This window comes from Lithobates pipiens, unplaced genomic scaffold, assembly GCF_037356315.1.
Source record: "Lithobates pipiens isolate NorthernLeopardFrog02 unplaced genomic scaffold, aLitPip1_a1.2 Scaffold_8, whole genome shotgun sequence".
In the NCBI taxonomy this organism is placed as follows: Eukaryota; Metazoa; Chordata; class Amphibia; order Anura; family Ranidae; genus Lithobates; species Lithobates pipiens.
In genome coordinates, this window is record NW_027507903.1 from 91,243,428 (window position 1) to 91,262,649 (window position 19,222).

Consider the following 19,222-nt stretch of genomic DNA (forward strand, 5'->3'; position numbering starts at 1 on the left):
AGTGATGCTGATGACACGGCTGTAACTCCAATCCACTATCGGTTGGATGACAGTCCCAAGTAGGTGATTCCAGGGAATAGATCGATCCACACAATAGATGATAATCGAAGGATGACCATCAGTGCATGAACATGGAGGAAAAAGAAAAAAGGAAGCAACTTCTAATGATCTCTAAATTATAAGAGATCATCTTACGCATGAGGTAAGAAAATGTCCGATGCTTGGCCCCATCCTGTGTGTCTTCCGACCTCCAAGATGGGTGGATGGATCAGACAGCTCCAGGCTCAGCTTCCCAACACCTCTGATGAGGTGTCCATTTGTGTAACATGAGTCATTACACATATAAATGTCCCCTTTACAGTAGGTGACCAGTAAGTGTTTGGGGTTGAACTCCCAGCTGTGCAGGACTCTGCCAATAACTGCCACAAACATGATGCAGGGAATGGGAGATGAGTGCAAAGTTAGGCCTTGAGCATCAAAATGAATTGTGTGATGCCCTGTAAAAAAAGAGGTATATCCAAGGTCCTGTGGCGTTTTGATGGGCATTGTGAAGATCAAATACAATTACCTATGCCTTAAAAGAAGTGTGGAGCAGAGGGGGGGGGGGGGGGGGACACACTTCTCAATGTACAAAAAGAGGAGACTGTGGTATGATCCATGTCTGAAATTACTCAGTGATGACCAGAGGACTTCTGAGTATCCAGAATAGGGTGGTACCATTACTAATTGCTAATAGACAAGGGCCGAACACCCCCCTATTTGGTTATGCTTAAAGTGCAACAATAAAAATGAAAAATCTGTTTAATTATAGTGCCGGGGGGGTCCTCTTAATGTTCCTGTAAAGTGCATAAAACATGCTGCAGGAAAAATTACATTTCTAAAAAAAAAAAACACGAGTCAAATCCCATCTAAAATGATTCACAGTTACAATTTCCGTCACCCGGCTATTGAAAAAATAAAGATAAAAATGGAGTGGGGTCTCGTCCCCCCAGTCCACACCAGGCTCCATGCCAATAATTTGTTTTTAAAAATCGCGTGGGGTAAAATCCATACCAGACTCTTATCCGAGCATGCAGCCTGCCAGGTCAGCAAAGGGGGGGCGAGCAAGCGCCCCCTGTATTGAACCAGACCAGGCCACATGTCCTCAACATGGGGGGGTGGGTGCTTCTGCCCCGACCCCAAAGTATCTTGTACCCATGTTGAGGGGACAAGGGCCTCATCCCCACAATCGTGGTCGGTGGTTGTGGGGGTCTGCGGGCAGGGGGCTTATCGGAATCTGAAATCCACCAGATCCTGCCCCCCCTCATTTGAATAGAATACATAGTATCTCTACCCATGAACCAAAAAGTGTAAAAACGAGAGACCTGATAAACTAAAATGCACCAGTGTTTTTTATTGGAAAGGGAAATCTAGAAAGTCTATCTTCTACCACTAAATTTCCTTCTAAGGTTCGGTTCACACTGATGCAACTGGGGCCCCTAAGTCAGATGGCATGTGAAATTCAATGTTTCCCTATGAGAGCTGTCTTAACTGATACTACACAAGTCTGTCCAACTTTAGAAAGGGTTCCTGCACAAATAACTTGATTATCATTATGCTTAGTAGCCATTTACTTCATCAGCAGAGCCAAATCATCCCCAAGGTAACTCTAGCAGGAGTCCAGTGGATTCCCAGGGGGCCCAAATAAGTCCTTCATGTGATGGTTGAATGGGGGAGAATATTCCCAGAGGAAGAGATGGACTTGAAGAGATAAAAGAAGATGAGACACAAGTCTGTCCAACTTTAGAAAGGGTCCCTGCACAAATAACTTGATTATCATTATGCTTAGTAGCCATTTACTTCATCAGCAGAGCCAAATGATCCCCAAGGCAACTCTAGCAGGAGTCCAGTGGATTCCCAGGGGGCCCAAATAAGTCGTTCATGTGATGGTTGAATGGGGGAGAATATTCCCAGAGGAAGAGATGGACTTGAAGAGATAAAAGAAGATGAGATTTCCTCTTAACTCCTGTTGTGTTTCTGGGTCTAGTAAGGACAGCCGAGACATGTATTAAACCTCTCCACTTCCCCACTCCACCAAAAACTATAGAAAAAAGGTCCACCATAAAAAAACGTAATTTTTAAATCTATACATCGATTGAAGTTGTTAATAACAACATTCAAATGAATGTAAGTAGTTTACTCCTGTGGGACTACTGAAAAGGAGGTCCGCTAAGCCAGTTCAGTTTTAAATATTTTTTGCTCAGAAAATTTCTAGAAACTTTAACAGATTTACACAAATGGTTACCATAGCCTAGCCTACATAAACCCGAATATGAAATGTATGTAATTTGTATATAGCGGCCATACAAGCAATGAGCCAAAGTACAGGTGTAAGGAGGTAACACTGTAAAGAGGTCTAATGGAACAAACTGTCTAAATCACTAAAATTAGAATATTACTCAGTCCTGAGGGAGTATTGCTTTTATGGCTTGATTACAAATGATTGTGTGTGAGAATGTCCCTGTGGGTGGACGCACATCCTCTCAGAGAGATTATCACTTCCTGTCAAACAGTTTGCAGCAGTGATTTTGATCAGAGAATTGGGCTGTGCAAAATACTTACAAGCATGATATAAAGCAACAATGACCTCAGTTTATCATGGGTTCTACACATGGGAATAAATGAATTCTTACAGAAACAGATAAAATTCAACATCTTGCCAGAAAACAAGAAGCACAGTATGTTTCTGCCGCACAACTCGAAAGACGGAACTGAAAGAGAATTAGTAAATCCACATGCAAGCTTACTGGATTAATATGTGGCACTGTCAGTAGTGATGCCCTAAGATACGGGCTATAATCCCTTCTAATACAGCTTCCCCTAATGGGGACCAGCCTCATCAGCTATCTTGATTTGTGTTGAGAGACCGGTCACCTTACTGCCCATCCTAGATGGCAGAGTTCACCTTGGCAAACCAGAGCTGCAAATATGAACATTGCCCCTTGGCAAGTGCTAGCTTTTCAGGGATCAAAGCTGTACACACAATGGGATTGATTTACTAAAGTCAATTAAACAGTTCACTTTGCAAGGGAATGTTCCCCTTAGTTTATGGAATGTGGTGAAAATTAACAATGCACAGAATACCCAATCATGCACAAGGAAAAAGAAAAACTGTATTTTGCTCGCACATGATTGGATGATGGAAGTCAGCAGTGCTTTAACCGCTTGCCGACCGCCTAACGTAGAAATATGGTGGCAAAGCAGCCTCTTCTTAGTACATGATCTGACGCACTATTCCCAACACACACATTTCTGTAAAAATGGCTGTATGTAAAAGTGGGTGCTGAGATGACCACCGGCTGGAACCATGAACTAGAGCAGTGATGGCGAACCTTGGCTCCCCAGATGTTATCAAACTACATTTCCCATGATGCTGATGCACTCTTCAGTGTGGTTGAGCATCATGGGAAATGTAGTTCCAAAACATCTGGGGTGCCAAGGTTAACCATCACTGAACTAGAGCGTGAGATGCCACCAGCACACCATAGGTCTCCAAAATTGGGTCCAAAGCTTTATTCAGCGATCACATCATCACAACAATGTTTTGAAGCCATGCAGGACACCTTCATCAGGTATGTGATCATATGATCTGCTCGCCCCCGGCCCAGCTATGCTTTGTTACAGCACAAGCCAATCAGCGTGTCACGGCCAATGATTGACCACCAGGACCCACTGATCAGCTCAGCGTTTCACTGAAAAGATCTCTGTGATTGTAAAAAAAATACAGAGCTCTGTTCACTGACAGAGAATATTTTTGTTTTTTTTATTCCCTGCTAGCAGGAAAAAAAACAAACAACCTAATCCTTTGTGAAAGCAGCACATATTACATACAATCCACATTGTTAGGCACATGGTTAACCCATTGATCACCGCTAGATGTTAACTCCTTCCTAGCCAGAAGCCAGTGTCATTAGTACAGTGACAGAGTATAGTATTAGAACTGATCAGTGTAATAGTATCACTATTGATGTCAGTGTCAGCTAGCACCAGATTGCTCGCCTCACTATCACAGTCTTATTATAATTCACTGAATGCCACACCATTAGTAGTATAAAAAAATAGAAAAATAAAAATTCCATAGTTTGTAGGCACTATAACTTTCACGCAAACCAATAAATATACACTTATGGGGATTTTTTTTCTCTCAAAAACATGTAGCAAAATACATTTAGGACAAAGTTTATGAAGTACAAGAATACGATTATTTACATTTTTATATTGGATATAGAAAATAAAAAATATTGTTTGTTTTTTTTTTCAAAATTGATCGTTTTTTTGTTTATATTGCAAAAAATTAAAAACTCTGTGGTATTTAACCACTTCAGCCCGGACCATTTTGCTGGCCAAAGACCAGACCACTTTTTGCGATTCGGCACTGCGTCGCTTTAACTGACAATTGCGCGGTCATTGACACATTTTTGAGACCATTGTCATTTATACAGCATGACACTGGCAGTGAAGGGGTTAACCAGTAGGGGGCAGTGTAGGAGTTAAGTGTGTCCTGGGGCGTGTTTTTTTAACTGTGGGGGGACGTGGCTACATGGGACATGTCACTGATATCTGCCCCCGATGACAGGTCACCGGGAGCAGTGAGACTGTCACTAGGCAGAATGGGAAATGCTTGTTTACATTAGCATCTCCCCGTTCTTCCTCCCCGTGAGGTGATCGTGGGTATCCCGACGGTGATCGGGATCCGTGGGACCCGCGACCGACTCACGGAGCTTGTCACACGTCCGCTGGCCGCCCTTCTGCCAACGTATATGGGTGTGAGGAGGTCGGCAAACGGTTAAACTAGCAAAAAATGGCCTGGTTATGAAGGGGGTAAAACTTTCCGGAGGGCAAGTGGTTAAAGAGTTATGCTAAACGAGGGGCAAGTTGGGAAATTTTCTGTCAAACGAACGATAAATTGAAAGGTTAATGCATTTCCCATCCAAACTGTTTTCACTAGGTATATGTGAAAAAGCAAAAAAAAAAAAAAAAAAAAAACGATTAATTTATGTCTATCGAACAATTTATCAGTTATTACAAGATGGCACTATCGTTTGCTCTCACGGGCAAATTTTTTAGTTTTTTTTAAAAATGGGTTTGAACAATTTTTTTTTCGTCTAGTCTATGGCCAGCAATACTCCCCTTTTGTTGAGAAAAAAAAAACAATCCCCTCTGGGTAATCAATGCACGTTGCATTTTACAAACTTTGTAGGAGGTTCCTACTTTTTGTTACTGTTAAGAAACAGCTCTAAGTTTCACCAGACTGATTTACAAACTCTGAATGTAGGGGGCTTGTACATTATAGTCAGCTGGCGCACTCTCTGTGTAATTAGGAAGTAATTACCCATTGGAGAGTATCTCATCAATAGTTCAATTTTATAATACAAAGGATGCCCAAAAGTTGACTTGAATTTTAACGCAGACTTCTGAGAAAATGATTGAGTCGAGCAGGAAATGATATTTCTGTAGTCAAATTGTACACCAACTATGTACAAAACGCCTCTGAGTGGCCATATTGGATTACATGAAATTACAGCACTACAGATTGAAAAGGAAAGGTAATTTTTATTAACAATAAAGTAGTATTAAACCCACTAGCAAACATATTAAAGCTGACCAATTCTTAGATGTAATTGCTGCATTTGTTTTCTTTTTTTTTAAAGCGGTCTTTCTTTTATTTTCAACTGGTGATCTTGTCAGTAAGTCTGTTTCTTTCCTGCCAATTTAGCAGCTTAGAGTGTTGAGACAAACCATTTACCAATGACTGGGGTGCTTATAATGGTCAGTTTTTATTTATTCATGTAAAACCTTTATCTAAAAAAAAACATGTTTGCTATAACTGCTTATGTAACTGCTGTATGAGCTTGAGTTTGGCTTTAATGTGTTATGCCGGCGGACTTAGTCCGGCTCCAGCGGACTTTTTCTTCCCAAAAGTCCGGCGGACTTAGAAATAGGACTTGCTTCAAGATTGTCACCTGCACTCGGCTTTTAGCAGACAATCCGTTGGTCTGTGTGCTAGTCTGGCGGACTAAAACCGCCGCTAGGGCAGCTATTGGCTACTGGCTATGAACTTCTTTATTCTACGTCTTCACGTTCGAATCCGCCAGACTTTTGGAGTGATCGCGTCTGGTCAAGTCCGTTCGCTTGAAAGTCTGGCGGACCTCAGCTGCAAAGGATAGTCCGATCGTGTGTACGCGGCATTAGTATATCAAAATCTGCTAGTCCATCTAACACTCTCTCCCCTCAGATTTACAATGCTGCTGTCCAAAGGTGCCCCTGTGCTCCTTCATCTAGAGTGGAGTCACTCTAATAAAGGTGTGTTACTAGACAGATCAACAGATGAAAATGGAGAGGGGAATAGCCAAAAAAAAAAAAGAAAATGAATCCAAGGACTGGTAAGCTGCAATATATTCCTTTTTTAGTTTTGCATTTAATACCACTTTAGATTAAAACGTTGCTTGTTTATGCTGTGTTTTCTTCTTTTTTTTATATTGCTATATTTATTTCCATGAAAGTTGAGTTACCCTTTAACTTCACTAAGCTGTCTCCTACCCCACCAAAGTGATAAGCTGACTTAACCTTCAGGGTGATACTTATGATGTCAACACTGAGATAGGCATAGAGGGTGTTTAAATGATAATATAATAAAAGTGTTTTACCTTCTGAACGTTTGGTGACAGATCAAGTTTTTATTTACTTGGTCGGATTTCAGCTTTAAGAAGCACTGTTAACATTGCTTAGTATTCCATAAAGAACATTATAACATTATTACCATAACATTAACATTATTTTACTGCCAAACAAAACATTTTAGAACCAGAAAGAAAACACAATCAACGCAGCCCACAGAAATATACTACTCCAGTTGTTTACCATAAGTCACTGTAGCATATCACTTTAGTTTATACTAGTTCAGACTTGTCTTTTTTCACATAGCATCCCTACCATTCATGTTAAAAAAAAAAAAATCACCAAAATTGTTGACTCTTAATGGACTTAAACAGGAAACCGTTAGATCTTGATTCAAACAGAGCCTACTGATAAAAATGGTATCCATAACATTATTAATATTATATAAAAGGTCAGTTAAAGTTTCATTTTGTCAGCAGAGTTTCATTTTCCATTGAGGATAATGCATAAATCTGAGTGTTATTCTGCCACCAGTAAGGATTTCTCCTTCTTGTCTGTCTGACCCCGTTGTCCTCACATTGCCCATCTTTTCCCTTCTATTGCCAATCTCATTCTTTGCTGCTCTACTCATTCCCCCTAATCCCATTTGTCTCTTTGTAGAACACTGGGGTCACAAGAGTGGATTTTATATCCCCTCGCTCTCCAGGAGTAGTCCAGTTCTCCCACGTACACCCCACCTTTTTCTCCTATGTGGCCTCTTGCAGCTCTTGGCTACTTTAGTGATCCACTAGCTATAATCTCTGTCTATAAACTGACCAATTATTAGGCCCCTTTCACAAGGGGTGGTCTCAGTTGAGATCAGTCAGGGATCTGTTCGCTGAACCCCTGCTGATAAAAGCAGAGCGGGTCGGATGAGCCACCCATGCCTGCTCGGTTTATGTGGAGCGGACACGGACAGAGCCCACTCTGCTCTATGGACAGCCGATAGTCAATTGACTCTGCTATCTATTTAACATTAACTGCCTTCTGATCTGATCTGCCTAGACAACAGGACAGATCCTCTTCCATTTATTTAGTGGACCAGAGGTAGGCGGGTGTAAATGGGCACAAACCCGTTTACACCCGTAGGTCCATAGATGAATAATGAAAGTGGACTAACTGTCATTGTGTCATCTCTGCCAGCAGCTTCTACAGAAAAATGGATTCAGGAGGTGGAAGGAGCAGGCAGGAGCAGAAGGCAGATTGTAATCCCCCCCCCCCTTCCTCCAGCTCCAGCTGCAGTGAGGATCAAATCAGTTAAATATTCACAGTACTCTGTCCCCATGGAATCCCACCAGCTGATAGAAACCCTCTTTCCAAGGAGAACTCCCATTGGGCACATTCTGCCCACTGATACTCATACCTCCACAGCGCCCACAGACATTTTTACTCTGCCATTTCACCCCCCCAACATTCACCCTTCCCCGGCTCCCTCAACCCCTTCACACACATATCCTTTACTGACCTTCTAAACCCCCATTCAGATGAACTGGGGAAGTACACAGGAAGCTGGTGTAGAAAAGTTTATTATCACCAAACCTGGCTACGCTGGATGCTTCATGCAAGTACACAGTTACTAGTACCTACAATTCCCATTTTTAGTCCAGATTGTACACCATATATATCTTTTCTGCACATACTGCCTACTATCATTCCCTCTGCATACCTTTATTGCACATTTTGTCCATTCTTATACACTCTGCACTTGCAAACTCATTGCCATACTCTCTATGCTCATATCCTAAAAATGCTACTCAATGTCATGCCCTATACACTCCTCTCCTGCACGTACTGCCCTCTACGATATCCTCCACACTCCTCTCCTGTCAGTACTGCCCGCTGGTATACTGTTCACACACATCTCCTGCACACACTTGCAAAGTATATAACTTTGATAAATTTACCCCACCATCACAATTTTTCATGTCATTTGTTCAAGTATATCTGTAGGCACTGCATGAATGAAGATCTAGTGCCTGCTTAAAGTGGTTCTAAATGTTTTTTTACCTTAATGCTTCTTAAACCTTCTGAGGGCAGCTCCTCCCAGCCCCCCTTATACTTACCTGAGCCCCATCTCAATCCAGCGATGTGCACGAGAGCAACTGCTCCCTCTCTCTCTCTTAATTGGCTCACACAGCAGTGGGAGTCATTGGCTCACGCTGCTTTCAATCACAGCCAGTGTGCCAATAAAGAGAGCAGGGGCCAGGGCCAAGCTCGAGACTGAGCTTGCTCGAGTGCCCCCATAGCAGGAGGCTTGCTATTAAAAGGCACTCGGCAGGGGGAAGGAGCCAGGAGCACCAGTTGGGAACCCAAAAAGAGGAGGATCAGGGCTACTCTGTGCAAAACCATTGCACGGAGAAGGTAAGTAAAAAAATAAAAAAAATCCTTTAGAATAACTTTAAATGTGATAAGAAAAATTTTATGAGAAAAGCATGTAATAAAGTAACAAACACCATTAAAACAACGTCTGGGGCTTAGCGAATGGAATGTCCTGCTCTACACGACATTACAGGAGACTGGCATCAAGGCAGATTCAGGTACTTACAGTAGTTGCATGTAACAACACATTTAATGGTTTTTAAATGAGTACATAACTGCATTAAATAGTGTTTTTTATATCTGCCTAGAGTTCATTTTTTAAACAAACAGAATCCAAAATCCTAGTATGTTTTCATCAGAAAGCCTAATGTTTGTCTGAAAACCACAGGACATTACATTTTGGATTGGAAACAGACAGAATATGATTCAGATGGATATAAAGGCAGTCTTCCATGCCCCAGAGGAGATGATAAATTTGATTTTTGTGGGCAATCAGACAATTGCTGGCAAAGCGCAACATCATTAAAAATTGATTATGTAAAATATAAGGTTATTTCATCTTTAAACTTGGATCCTGTTTTTATTTGCAATTTACTTTTAATGTATTGTATATACTGCTCTCCAACCTAGTTATGAGGCCAAAGAGGCTTCTTTGTAAGATTCTAAACATAAGCAAAATCCTAACTGTAAAACGGATGAATGCATAGCTCTACAGCCAAAGCTTTATACTAACAACCATATTTTAGTGGTCCTTTAAACCAGTGTTTCTCAACTCCAGTCCTCAAGGTCATGCTTTCAGGCCTTCCATTATTTTGCACAGGCGATTTGATCCGTTTCACTGCCTTAGTAATTACCACAGCCATTTCATCTGAGGGAAATCTTGAAAACATAACCTGTTGGGGCGCCTTGAGGACTGGAGTTAAGAAACGGCTTTAAACTGTCTAACGTTGGTCATACACATGGTGATTTGATAGAGAATTTAAACATTCAATTTCATACCTTTCAAATTTGCAAAACAACTGAAGACACAAAAGGGGGAAATTTACTAAAATCTAATTTTACATTGTATTTTTTAAAATGTAACTGCCTACTCCCAAACTGTCATTTGAAGTAAAACAGTATTATTCGCCACAATTTTTTTTTTTTATTGTGCATTAAAAAAAGAAAACAAATAAAATTAGACATGCTATCTGCCAATAGAACTTAACCAAAAAGTGCATTCTATGCATCCAAAAATATAGAAAATATACCAAATCAAATCATTATTCAACTAAAAAATAAAATAAAAGCCCCATGCATGTGTCCTGCTTCTTAATATAGGGGGTCAACAATGCCAAGAGTTGGTGAAAGCAGGGGTCTGTCATCCGTAGATAATTCCCAAAAACATCTGGATTATTCTCCTGGAGGCTACCGCAGCAAAGGCCTATGACATAATCGGTAACGATTAATAAAGCAACCAATTTTTGGTCCAAGAAATCCTCCTCTTCATATTCATGGACCGGACTTGGGTCAAAGCAATAACTCCAAGGCCAATAATAAATATATCTCCTCCGATTCCGCAGCATGGCTGGTTGGCGAACAACGGTTCAGAAGAGAACTGAAAAGCGCAAAACGAAAAGCGTGAAATGAAAACCATGAATAAATACTCACCAAACTTCTACCAACACGAAATTAGAAGAAGGAGGCCAAAGGATGGTGCTAAAGAGCTGAAAAAACACGTAGTACGTCACTACGTTCGTGTTTGTTGCCCAAAAATTCTTTGCAGTTTGTATGCAAGACAAGTTCCTGGCCAATGCCCTTCAGACAAAAGTCCACGGTTTTGTCTGCAGAAAATCCGATCGTGTGTACAAGGCTTAAGGCTATTTTCACATGGGCGTAAAAAGTTTTCTGATCTTATTATGCATGTTTTTTCTAGCTTAAAAGTTCCCGCGTAATAACTTGCTTTCAAGCAGTGGCAGCCCTTCCATTAGGGGTGCCCAGGCTCTGGCCCCTCTCTCCACACAGCCCCCTACATGCAATGGATAGATTCCAGCATAGCAGGAATCTATTCACGGCCGCCACAGCCACCCATATTCATGCGTCTGGCCCCTTTCAGGACACCGGGTGCATGAATTACAGTGGCCAGGATTTTTTTAAGCACCTGATTAGAGCCAGAGGCTCTAATAGGCTTCAAAATAGGGTGGGCTCGGGCCGCAGAGAATGCACTCTGTTCCCACCAAGGTGTGTAACAGCAAATGAAAATCTGCTGTTGAAACACTGATCCTCAATCCCACCAATCAGAAGCAGGTTTGAGACCTGTTTTCCAATTGGCGGAAAAGAGGAGGGAGGAAAATGAAGCAGCCTCTGCCGTGATGACCCGTGGAGAGCAGGAGAACGGGAGGCCACTGCCGAGCAGAGGAAGCCACCATTGATGGGGTAAGTGCTACTGACTGACCGATCCGGGGGGTGGGGGGTTTGATATACTGCTTGCCACGTGCCCCCCCCCCCCAGCAAAAAAAATATTCCACCGGCAGTCACTGCTTTCAAATCTGTTTTTTTTTTCTTTTTTTATTAACTGCATCTGGTATACTGTATGTATGTACTCCGAGCAGATACTTGGATTTTGTGTTATGGATCTGAACGCAGCGCATGTTTAAGCACCTGTGTGAATGTCTCCATTGAAAACAATGCAGCTGCATTCAGATCCGTAAACAAAAAATGCTTGCATGTAAATGTGTTTTTTGTGGCTGTGTGAATATAGCCTAAAAGTTTCCTATATCTCTCCAGGACTTCCCTGGTGTTATCTCAGCGCAGGTCTAAAAATATGATGTGGCAATTACAGGAGTGGGGAAAGGTTTCTGCTAAAAAAAAACAAAAAAAAACAAAATGAAGTATTAAAAAAAAAATATATAGAAAAAAAGTAAAAGAGAAAGATTTCATGTAAAAATGCATTGCAACACCTCTACATGGCACACATTAGCACACACATCTAATTTAGAAGAAATGGCCGCACACCATTGTAGATCAAAATCCCTTTTATTTGGACATCCCAAAAACTACAGGAATCAGATTGCTGGGTACCCAGCATTTTGATTCCTGTCGTTTTTGGGATGTCCAGATAAAAAGGACTTTAATCTACAGTGGTGTGCGGCCATTTCTTCTAAATTCATTGTGAGCCGAGACAAGCACCTACTGGATCACTAAGCTTCCTGGTCTCACCTGGAGCGGCGGGTGTGTCTTTTTCCAGCACACACATCCATTGGATTCCATCAAAGCAAAATGTAACTTTTGGTAGATAGCTTCCAAATAGCCATCTTATTATTTAAGTATAATTAATATGCGATATGTAATTTATATGGGATTTTTTAAGGTTTCCCTGAAGCATGACTATAAGCCTGTATGGCATAAGATGATAATTTGGTATACAAGTCCATACAGGTATTATACGTCTATGACGTGTATTCACTATATTGTTAAAAGTATTGGGATGCCTGCCTTTACACACACACACATGAACTGTAATGGTATTTCAGTCTAAGTCTGTAGGGTTCAATACTGAGTTGGTCCACCCTTTGCAGCTATACCAGCTTCAACTCTTCTGGGAAGGCTGTGCACAGGGTTTAGGAATGTGTATATGGGAAAATTTGACCATTCTTCCAGAAGCGCATTTGTGAAGTCAGGCACTGATGTTGGACAAAAAGGCTCGACTCAGTCTCCACTCTAATTCATCCAGAAGATGTTCTATCGGATTGAGGTCAGGACTCTGTGCATACCAGTCAAGTTCCTCAGCCCCAAACTCACTCATCCATCTCTATATGGACATTGATTGCTCATGCTGGAACAGGTAGGGGCCATCCCCAAACTGTTCCCACAAATTTGTGATCATGAAATTGTCCAAGATTTCTTGGTATGCTGATGCCTTAAGAGTTCCCTTCACTGGAACTAAAGGGCCAAGCCCAACCCCTGAAAAACAACCCCACATCACTCTCTAACAAACCTGTGAGGGCTTTACAGAACAGCTGTATTTATACGGAGATTAAATTACACACAGGTGTACTCTATTTACTAATTAGATCACTTCTGAAGGCAATTGGTTCCACTAGATTTTAGTTGCAGGTATCAGAGTACAGGGGGCAGAATACAAAATGCACGCCACACTTTTCAAATATTTATTTGTAAAAATTTTGAAAACCATTTATCATTTTCATTCCACTTCACAATTATGTGCCACTTTATGTTGGTGTATCACATGAAATCCCAATAAAATACATTTACGTTTTTGGTGTCAAGGGGTAGTATGAATACTTTTACAAGGCACTATATTTTATATATATATATATATATATATATATATATATATATATATATATATATATATATATATATATATATATATATATATATATACACAGTACAGACCAAAAGTTTGGACACACCCTCTCATTCAAAGAGTTTTCTTTATTTTCATGACTATGAAAATTGTAGATTCACACTGAAGGCATCAAAACTATGAATTAACACACGTCCAATTATATACTGAACAAAAAAGTGTGAAACAACTGAAAATTTGTCTTATATTCCAAGTTCTTCAAAGTAGCCACCCTTTGCTTTGATTACTGCTCCGCACACTCTTGGCATCTCTGTTGATGAGCTTCAAGAGGTAGTCACCCGAAATGGTTTTCACTTCACAGGTGTGCCCTGTCAGGTTTAATAAGTGGGATTTCAAGCCTTATAAATGAGGTTGGGACCATCAGTTGTGTTGTGCAGGAGGTGGATACAGTACACAGCTGATAGTCCTACTGAATAGACTGTTAGACTTTGTATTATGGCAAGAAAAAAGCAGCTAAGTAAAGAAAAACGAGTGGCCATCATTACTTTAAGAAATGAAGGTCAGTCAGTCCGAACAATTGGGAAAACTTTGAAAGTGTCCCCAAGTGCAGTGGCAAAAACCATCAAGCACTACAAAGAAACTGGCTCACGAGGATCGCCCCAGGAAAGGAAGACCAAGAGTCACCTCTGCTGCGGACGATAAGTTCATCCGAGTCACCAGCCTCAGAAATCGCAGGTTAACAGCAGCTCAGATTAGAGAACAGGTCAATGCCACACAGAGTTCTAGCAGCAGACACATCTCTAGAACAACTGTTAAGAGGAGACTGTGTGAATCAGGCCTTCATAGTAAAATAGCTGCTAGGAAACCACTGCTGAGGACAGAAAACAAGCAGAAGAGACTTGTTTGGGCTAAAGAACACAAGGAATGGACATTAGACCAGTGGAAATCTGTGCTTTGGTCAAGTTTGAGATCTTTGGTTCCAACCACCGTGTCTTTGTGTGACGCAGAAGAGGTGAACGGATGGACTCTACATGCCTGGTTCCCACCGTGAAGCATGGAGGAGGTGTGATGGTGTTAGGGTGCTTTGCTGGTGACACTGTTGGGGATTTATTCAAAATTGAAGGCATACTGAACCAGCATGGCTACCACAGCATCTTGCAGCGGCATGCTATTCCATCTGGTTTGCGTTTAGTTGGACCATCATTTATTTTTCAAATAGGACAATGAGCCCAAACACACCTCCAGGCTGTGTAAGGGCCATTTGACCAAGAAGGAGAGTGATGGGGTGCTGCGCCAGAGGACCTGACCTCCACAGTCACCGGGACCTGAACCCAATCGAGATGGTTTGGGGTGTGCTGGACAGCAGAGTGAAGGCAAAAGGGCCAACGAGTGCTAAGCATCTCTGGGAACTCCTTCAAGACTGTTGGAAAGCCATTTCAGGTGACTACCTCTTGAAGCTCATCAACAGAATGCCAAGAGTGTGCGGAGCAGTAATCAAAGCAAAAGGTGACTACTTTGAAGAACCTAGAATATAAGACATATTTTCAGTTGTTTCACACTTTTTTGTTCAGTATATAATTGGACGTGTGTTAATTCATAGTTTTGATGCCTTCAGTGTGAATCTACAATTTTCATAGTCATGAAAATAAAGAAAACTCTTTGAATGAAGAGGTGTGTCCACACTTTTGGTCTGTACTGTACATATATATACATATACATTATATATATATACATATATATATATATATATATATATATATATATATATATATATACACACACACACACACACGCATACATGCACACACACTGAGCAAAATTATAAACACAACACGTTTGTGTTTGCCCCATTTATCATGAGTTGAACTCAGAGCTCTACGACTTTTTCTATGTACACAAAAGGAAGATTTCTCTCAAATATTGTTCACAAATCTGTCAAAATCTGTGTTAATGAGCACTTCTCCTTTGCCAAGATAATACATCCCCCTCACAGGTATACAAGATGTTGATTAAACAGCATGATTATTGCACAGGTGTGCCTTAGACTGGCCACAATAAAAGTTTACTCTAAAATGTGCAGTTTTACTGTATTTGGGGGTGGTCCGAAAACCAGTCAGTATCTGGTAAGACCATCATTTGCCTCACGCAGTGCAGCACTTTGCATAGAGTTGATCAAGTTGTTGATTGTGGCCTGTGGAATGTTGGTCCATTCCTCTTCAATGGCTGTGCGAAGTTGCTCGATATTGGCAGGAACTGGAGCATGCTGTTGTACACGCCGATCCAGAGCATCCCAAACATGCTCAATGGGTAACATGTCTGGTGAATATGCTGGCCATGCAAGAACTTGGATGTCTTCAGCTTCCAGGAATTGTGTACAGATCCTTTCAACATGGGGCCATGCATTATCATGCTGCAACATGAGCTGATGGTCGTGGATGAATGGCACAACAATGGGCCTCAGGATCTCGTCACGGTATCTCTGTGCATTCATAATATCTTCAATAAAATTCGAGCTGTGTTCTTTGTCAATAGTAAACGTCTGCCCATACCACAACCCCACCGCCACCATAGGCCACTCGATTCACAATGTTAACATCAGCAAACCGATCACCCACACGACAACATACATGTTTTCTACCATCTGCCCTATACAGTGAAAACCAGGATTCATCCATAAAGAAAACACCTCTCCAAAGAGCCAGACGCCATAGAATGTGAGCATTTGCCCACTCAAGTCACGATGAACTGCAGTCAGGTCAAGACCCCGATGAGGATGATGAGCATGCAGATAAGCTTCCCTGAGATGGTTTCTGACAGTTTGTGCAGAAATTCTTTGGTTATGCAAACAGATTGTTGCAGCAGCTGTCCAAATTTTAAATAAAAAAACGCCATGGTTCCCCCTCTAAGAGCATACCAGGTTCTTCGGTCTGGTATGGATTATAAGGGAAACCTCCTACATCGAAAAAATGGCGTGGGGGCCCCCCAAAATCCATACCAGACCTGTATCCGAGCATGCAGCCCGGCTGTTCAGGAAAGGGGGTGGGGACGAGTGAGCACCCCCCTGAACTGTACCAGGCCACATGCCCGTGCCCCCCCCACCCCAAAGCACCTTGTCCCCATGTTGATGAGGACAAGGGCCTCTTCCCGACAACCCTGGCCATTGGTTGTTGGGGTCTGTGGACGGGGGCCTTATCGGAATCATAAGGGGGCCCCCAGATCCTGGCCCCCCACCCTATGTGGATGAGTATGGGGTACATCGTACTTCTACCCATTCACCTGGGAAGAAAAAAAGTGTCAATAAATAAAACACACCAGACAGGTTTTTAAAGTAATTTATTAGGCAGCTCCAGGGGTTTCTTCAAACTTGGGGGTCTCTTCCGAATTCTCCGCGCTCTCCGGCCTCTTCTCTCTCTGTCTCTGGTTCTTCTCCAGCTCTCCAGTGTCTTCTGTCGGGCTCCTCCGCTATCTTCTGCTCTTTTGCTAGCGCTGGCTCCAGTCTTCTTCTGACGTTGACACAACGCTCTCTCCCGCTGTAATGCCATGTGCATGGTGCGCAACAACTTATATAGGCATGGGGCATGGTCACCAGGTGAGGTCATCCGGTGACCCCGCCCCTTATGACATCGACCAGGGCATGGTCACCAGGTGAGGTCATCCGGTGACCCCGCCCCTTATGACATCGACCAGGGCATGATGGGGCGGTGACATCATATAATGATGATCATACCTGCCTATATAAGTCGTTGCGCACCGCGCACACGGCATTACAGTGGGAGAGAGCGTTGTGTCAACATCGGAAGAAGAGAAGAGGGAAGAAGATGATGGAGAAGATTGGGCCAATGCTAGCCAAAGAGTGGCAAAAGAGCAAAAGATAGCGGAGGAGCCTGGCAGAAGACACCGGAGAGCGGGAGAGGAGGCCAGAAATCGCGGAGAAGAGGCCGGAGAAGTCAGAAGAGATCTCCGGAGCTGCCTAATAAATTACTTTAGGGCATACAGCTGTCCAAGTGGATATAATCCTGAGAGTGAGAACTGAAACATATAGTATTCCAGTCCATTAAGTGTGCAACCTTTCAAAGACCATCAACAGTCAATAATGGAAATGCAAGTTAGCAATATAAAACACCTGAAAATATAGGTGCATACAAACATGGATTTTGTATATTGTTGTTGTAAAGTGGTCACCTCAATATCTCAAATTTTCCAAGTATATGTGTGCAAATGGGAATTGATCTACAACTCAGTCCGGGGAGTAATGTGCATACCTATAATATCCAGCATGAATCAAAAATAATTTCTTACTTGCACCCAAATATGTGTCAAATAATAAATATTTCAGTCTTGTGGTTTGATTCACCACTCCTAGATCAAGCATCATAGCAGCCAAAAGTCAAGTATGGATACACCTGTATACATCACCCAGGTAATACATGCAAAACAGGGAGGGCATTCCTCCACTTGTAGTTCTTGGATACATTTAGAGAAGGATTCAATAGAGTAATCAGAAGTAAGTTGTAGATGGAATTCCAAGATGGTCATAAAATTCCAAAAGCAAAAACCAATAGTTGTATAGATTTTACAAAAAGAAAGTAAACAAGAACAAAAGTTCAGGTCACATCATCTGAGTCAACATGGAAGTAAGGTGACTATACAGAATACATGGATATTTAATTTAAAGAAATATGTAACAATCGCTTTACATGAAGTCATAGGTACACCCTGCTCATATATGTAGGTGTCATATACAAGCTTATACAATGGTAGTTACAGTGGGGACGGAAAGTATTCAGACTCCCTTAAATGTTTCACTCTTTGTTATATTGCAGCCATTTGCTAAAATCATTTAAGTTCATTTTTTTCCTCATTAATGCACACACAGCATCCCATATTGACAGAAAAACACAGAATTGTTGACATTTATGCAGATTTATTAAAAAGGAAAAATTTAATATCACATGGTTCTAAGTATTCAGACCCTTTGCCGTTATTTACTGATAATTCGCCTGTAGGTATATGTTAACTTTTTAAATAAATTACATTTGTCCAGCTTTAGCATTCAGGTTTCTACTGTGGGAGATTTTTTTTAGGACTACCATCCTATAAGCTGTAGGATAATGCTGTCAAGAGAGCCAAAGCAGTGTGATTATATAGAGTAGAGGAATTGAATAATCCTAGGAAACATACTGATGAATTATTAATGACATTGTAGTTAAATGTCATTAAAGACTCAATTGAGTTATAGTCAAGTTAAAGACTCAATTGAGTTATAGTCAAGTTAAAGACTCAATTCAGTTATAGTTAAGTTAAAGACTCAATTGAGAGTCAAAATGACATCCAAGTTGCAAGTTTGATTTACATTTTTTTAAAACTTTATATATGCCTGTGCACACTGAACAGATTTAGGGTACTTCTAGCAAAAACTTATCCCAGTATTTAATTTCTCATTCTAATATTAATCGTTTCAATTTCATATCTTTCTACATAATAAAGAGGACATACACTCTCCTACTCAAAGATGCATTAAAAACATTCCCGTGATCCTTAGCAAATTCTATTTGGATATTTGCAATACATTAAATAAACATCTTACTTGCCAAATGCCAGATTACTGGCCCTCATGAAATGCTGGTGGCGTCATTCATAGGTCTGGGTATCTGAAGTCGGCACCAGTGAGTTCCGGAATGTAGTGCAGCTGGTTTACCCAGCATGCATCTCCCGATATTGCACATGTGTTGTCCTGATCACAGAGTCCTTGTACTTCTCCTCCCAGAAGATCCTATCCTTAAAAAATGGTACCCAACTCCTCCCATTCAAATCATTTCCTGTCTCACAAAACCATGAGATTACACTATTAGGATAGCCAAAGATTCCTGGGATAGATGACGTAGATATCCCAGGAGT

General features: G+C 41.4%; 1 protein-coding gene across 2 annotated transcripts in view; it reads right to left on the reverse strand.

The window, feature by feature from the left end:
• THSD4 (thrombospondin type 1 domain containing 4) overlaps nt 1–19,222 on the reverse strand; it is a 975,100-nt gene that overhangs the window by 619,221 nt on the left and 336,657 nt on the right. The window lies entirely within an intron of this gene.